Source organism: Pinus tabuliformis, chromosome 1_2 (assembly GCF_031772625.1).
Source record: "Pinus tabuliformis cultivar Carrire ecotype Pingquan chromosome 1_2, CPIR1, whole genome shotgun sequence".
Taxonomy (NCBI): Eukaryota; Viridiplantae; Streptophyta; class Pinopsida; order Pinales; family Pinaceae; genus Pinus; species Pinus tabuliformis.
Window position 1 is genome coordinate 568646280 of NC_142298.1, and position 5630 is coordinate 568651909.

A 5630-nucleotide genomic window follows, 5' to 3' on the forward strand; every position below is an offset into this window, starting at 1 on the left:
TTGGCCAATCTCGCCCAGCGCAGGTAGCCTTCATTGTTTTTGACATTCAGCGCAGGTACAGAGTGGAGTAGTTGACATTCAGCGCAGATGCTTAGTGGAGCAGCTGACATGATCCAGAAATAGCTTGTTTTTGAGTGTTTTCAGGTGGAGAACTGATTTTCAGTGCTGTGGTTTGCTGACCTTGTTCCTCTAGGGGTAGGAACAACATGTTTAGGGACTTTGGATCCCTTAGATTATTGACATTTCATGCTTCATGCTGTTAGGCACAAAAATGTCTATAACAGTTGCCCCCTAAAGTATGAGGTCGTTTATCGGGTGAAATGCTTTATCAGGAGGATCCGAAGTTCATTCAATCGCTGAGAGGCGCCCTGTAATAAAGTACAATACAATACATTATTTTTCATTCTGCTTTCATGATCTAGCTGAGGCGGGCATTCCCATGCTCAGCTTTATAAATTCATTTTGGTACATAGAACAGACGATCGTCTGGTGGTAGACTGATAATTCTCTGCTGAAATTATCATCCTTTGAGTAGGATGATCATCTGCTGCAATGATGTACATAACAAATGTCTTTATATCCTGAATATATATATCGCAGCCCGAATGGATGAAACTAGATCCGGGGTCTTCAAACTCGTTCGATCTTCACTCTAAGTACAAGTCGATCCATGTGAGAATTGCGCTGAAGTCGAACATGGAAAGACATCGCTTGATTACCGGTCAATAATGTAAACCATTAACAAGTGCGAGAGGAATCACCAATAATGACAATGACCCTCAAGGTACTGCAGTACAATTCACGTGGTGTGAATAAAGGACTTGGCGTCGAACACCACGCAAAATCTTCTGGTCGAAGGTCATTGATGTATACCTGTCGCCGGAAGTGAGAAACTTGCCATTGAGGCATGCAAGCTTCAAAGTACTGGGGGGGTTTGTTCCTATATCAACTTCTTGGATAATGAGCTGAAGTCGACAAGAAGCGATCCGTCAAAGGAGGGCCTTAATGAATCCCACATCAATGACACGGAACGGAGCTAATGATTTTAGTGGAGGCGAAAACAATCTGTGAAATATGATTCAAGGTGGCGATCATGGGTGGATGAAGGATAATGTATGGCAGTGGATGGGACACGGTTGACTCTTTCTGAACACATCTCTTGAACATATAACGACACTGATGTGATGGATCGATAGCATTACCCCAAATGTGGATGGTTTGGCGAGGACCATGGTGATGAGACCGGTGAACAACCCAACCCGATGTGATACGGAGGACAAAGTGTCATGTTCAAGAGCGACTTGCTACCATTAAAGCTTTGAGGTTCTCCCAATTTTTCCCCAGTCATTTCTGACCAGTACCTCTTTATTTTTGTCAAGCTTGAGGAGGATAACATATGCTTGTTCTATAACCTACCCTTCGGGCAAGCCCATCGCTATGTTTTAACGAGCCTAGCGATAGGGAAACTCGTTCTCGTCTAAAGACAAGTTTGTCGCTATTTAATCATTTTAACGAGTCTAACGACAAGGAAAACTCGGTCCTTTTCAATTTTAGAGAGTCTGAAAAGGTACAGAAAGTTAACTCCAAAATTCCTTTTTCGTCATCTAATCCCTTAAGTCCGAAAAAGTATAAAACAATACAGAAGGGATGAGTTTTCGATAACTTTAACGAGCCGAATAAAACAAGCGCTCGACCTTTTTGTGCAATAATCCCCAGGTCCAAAAAGATTAAAATCTAGAGGAGGGATAGCTCTTCCGGTCACTTTAACGAGCTGGAAGGCCAAAACTCGGCAAACTTTTCATATTTTACGAGTCAGGAGAAAAGAGCTCAAAGAAGACTCGTCTTTTGAGGAACGAGTGATAAACAGGGATAGCAGCAGATTCCAGGTACAGGTTGGAATTTTCCAATCACGGCAGTGTCACAAGGATGGCTAAGTGAAATCACTCTTCGCAGTTGTTCCTCAAAATGGGTAAACAATCATATGGAGGTGAACGATTGGCCAAATGAAATGGAGGTGGCGGGTGCAAACACGACCAAGGCTTTTATGGCTAATAAATTTACGATCACAATGGTTATTTACCGGTACTGGGTTCATTTTTTAAAGAGCTTGAATGCGCCAAAACACTGCTCAAAAGCTTATGTTTATTTTTTAACGAGCATGAACTATGACGCTAAAACTGCTCGGATCTCGCTTTTCTATTTTTTAACGAGCATAAATTCCGCGGTAAAACTGCTCGAATTATATGGTCAAAATTTTGATTTTTTACCATTACTAGCTTTTCTCTCTTCAAATATAGTACTGCTTTTTTAATTGTTGCAACAAACTTTGTTAGAAATGAATAATATTTGCATGAAAATGAGATTATAACCCTAATATTTCACTTTAAACTGTGTAAAAAACCATTAAAAGGTGTTTTTACCTCTCATTTACCATTTCATTTGCATTTGGTTTGTTGGAGCTCTGGAGGTGCCTCTTCCCCCTTGATTTTCACCAACTAATTCCGGGAGATTCTGCGGACGATTTTCGGTGCCGTCTGGACCAGGTAGGAGCTAAACCCTAGCTCTTTCTTTTCATGGTTTTCTTTTCCTGTTTTCCGGTCTTTCTGAGCCCCTGGGGTTTTGCCAGGGCGCCCTAGGATCAGCGCAGGTTTCCCTTTCGAAACCTGCGCTGAAGGTCAAGCTGCCTTAAGGCAGCCTGACCCTCAGCGCAAGTGGGAGACTTCCTGCCTGCGCTGGGCTCAAAAGGACTGAGCTTTAAGGTTATTTTTGATGAATTTTTCGCCAGTTTTTCATCAAATCAGGAATTCACTCTTTCTCTTGTTTGCTTTGCAGGGAACCTTGAACAAAATGTCCCTTACATGGCGAGAACGAGAACATGAAGAGGAGGACATGATTTCCCTCCATGACCCGATCACGGTGAACGCGCTGCGGAACTGTGGCCTGCTGAAGTTCTTCTGTATCTCTAGCATGAGAGCACAGATTTCTTTACTGCAGTATATGCTTGATGCTTGGGATCCTGTTAACCAAGTGTTCTAGATTAGGGGGAAGACCATCCCCTTGACTATAGAGGACATGTACTTCTTGACTGGGTTGTCAAGACGAGGTGCCCTCATTTCCTTATCAGGTACGGCCCGGGGGACTGATTCCACCAGAGATTATGTCCACCAGTATTGCAGGGAAGGTTCTCAGCCGAGCAGAGACGGCAAGATTGTTATCCGTGAGATTACTGATCGGGCTCTCAGGTCCATTCTGTTCACTATTGGTAGGATGGTCGGCAGCGCAGCTTTACATGTTGCCAACAGGTCTTATATGCAGCACGCCTTGGAGTGTCTCCAACCGAAAGTATTCAACTGGTGTGATGCGGTACTTGTTCAGATGAAAAGTCAATTGACCAAGGTAAAGGATGGGAAGCTGAAGAACTTTGGATTTGGTTCTATTCTGACTGCCTTCGCCTTGGAGAAAATCCCACTGATGCAGCCTCAGTACATCATACTTGACTTGCCTTCTCCGACCGAGCCACGCATGCAGAGGTGGGTTGACCACATGTCTAGGCATGCAGGTCAACCTCAGATTACTTTTACTGAGGCCTTCTTTAGGTGGTTCGAGCGTCAGGAGATGGCGTTTTCTGAGTATCCATATGTGGGTATGGATTTCCGAGGTGATCCGGATTTGGTGCTACCGGATGGCGAGCAGTGGGGTGCCATTGGTAAACTCTTTGACCATATTACTGTTTATTGTTCTTACTCATAATGTTGATGTGCTTTATTCTATCAAGACTTTTAATTGTACTCTTGGGTGCATGCAGATATTGGTCCTGTTCGTCCAGCAGTTCGTCCGAGATCGCCAACTGCTGCCCCGGCAGGGGAGCCTGCTAGGAGAGTTGTTATTCGCGATCTTGACGACACCGAGACCCTTACAGCTGTGCAGGAGCAGGTTGAGAGCCTTACTCGTGGCCTTCCGGATGTACAGATTGACGAGTTACCTTTACAGATGCAGCGGCATACCATTGGTGTGCCTAGACGATGGACTCGTCTCTTGCGCATGATTGCACAGGCCGTGACGTACTATCATGAGCACCACTAGGCTAGGGTGCCCCCTAGCATCTTTTTGAGTTCTTAGGTCATATGACCAATTTTGTCTTGGTTACAGAACATTATGTATGAACTTATATAAACAGCTTATATATTTTGATTTTCGGGTTTTATTCTGGTTGATTTACATGATCCATATGTACAATTTTTTGATGATGTGTCCTTTTTATAAATGTTGCAAATGTCTATCTAACACATAGTTTGCTAATGAGTCAGTTAATGTGTTTAAGTTTCTTGAAATATGTTGATATTGAATTGAATCAAATCGTCTTTCCAAGATCTTAACCCTTAGGAACATGCGATAAATAGCTGGATTGCGAACAGAATATATACCATTGAGTTGTAGTATTACGAGCTGTGAGTCTAGCCTGACAATTAGTCGGCGTATGCCACGTGTGATGGCATCAGAGAGTAGTTCTATCAACGTTCTATACTCAGCGATGTTATTCGTTGATTGCCCAATACATACACCTCTGAAACTTACTAACTCGCCGCTTGGATCAAAAATGGCCCAGGCTGCGGAGGACAGGTTCCGCGAACTACGACTCGCTCCGTCGGCATATCCAACACATGTCTCCAAAAGGTTCGACATCTGCAACGGAAAAAGGTGGATCACTCGACCAGAACAAACACTTTAGCGAAAACAAAATACAACAAAAGCATGCAGGTTACTATTTAAGCATAGTAACGCTTGAGGTACAACCCGTTGCGGGGCTGCGCCAGTGGAATTCCATCGTAATCCATTAACTCGTAGGCTCCTTTTGCTAACACCCTTTTAACAATATAGGGGCCCATCCATAAGGACTTGAATTTACCTGCTCCCAATTTATCGGATTCTTGGTCATAAAGCAAGACCAAATCACCTTCTGAGAAGACACGGGGTTTGACATTTTTGTCAAACTGAGCCTTGACTCATTTCTTATGAGCTTCGTTAGCCAAAGCGGCGTCACGACGGGTTTCATCCAACTGGATTAATTCCAAGAAACGAGCCTCTTCTTCTGAGGTTCCGGGGAGAAGATCAATTGCGAGTTTAAGCGACGAAATTTCGCACTGGATCAGTAAGACTGCTTCCAGGCCATACACCAATTGAAAAGGTGTGAACCCGGTTGCGTTCTTTACCGACGTTCGGTAGGCCCACAAGGCTGAGTACAGGATTAGGTGCCACCTTCTTTTGTGAACCCCGATCATCCTTTGCAACATACGCTTCAGGACCTTGTTGATTGCCTCAACTTGTCCGTTGGCTTGCGGATAATATGGGGTAGAGCTGTCGTGAGATAGCCCTAGCTTGGCAGCTAATTCGACCATCATGTGATTGCGAAAATGCGACCCATGATCTGTAACTATAGCCTGTGGTACGCCGAACCTGGCGACTACATGATTAAAAAGAAAAGGGCGGTTGTTTCACCAGTGTTATCCAATGTAGGCATCGCCTCGGCCCATTTGGTAAAATAGTCAACAACGACTATAATATACCCATGCCCCCCGGTCGAGGTGGGGTTACATTGCATGAAATCGATGCCCCACTTGGCGAAGGGCCCA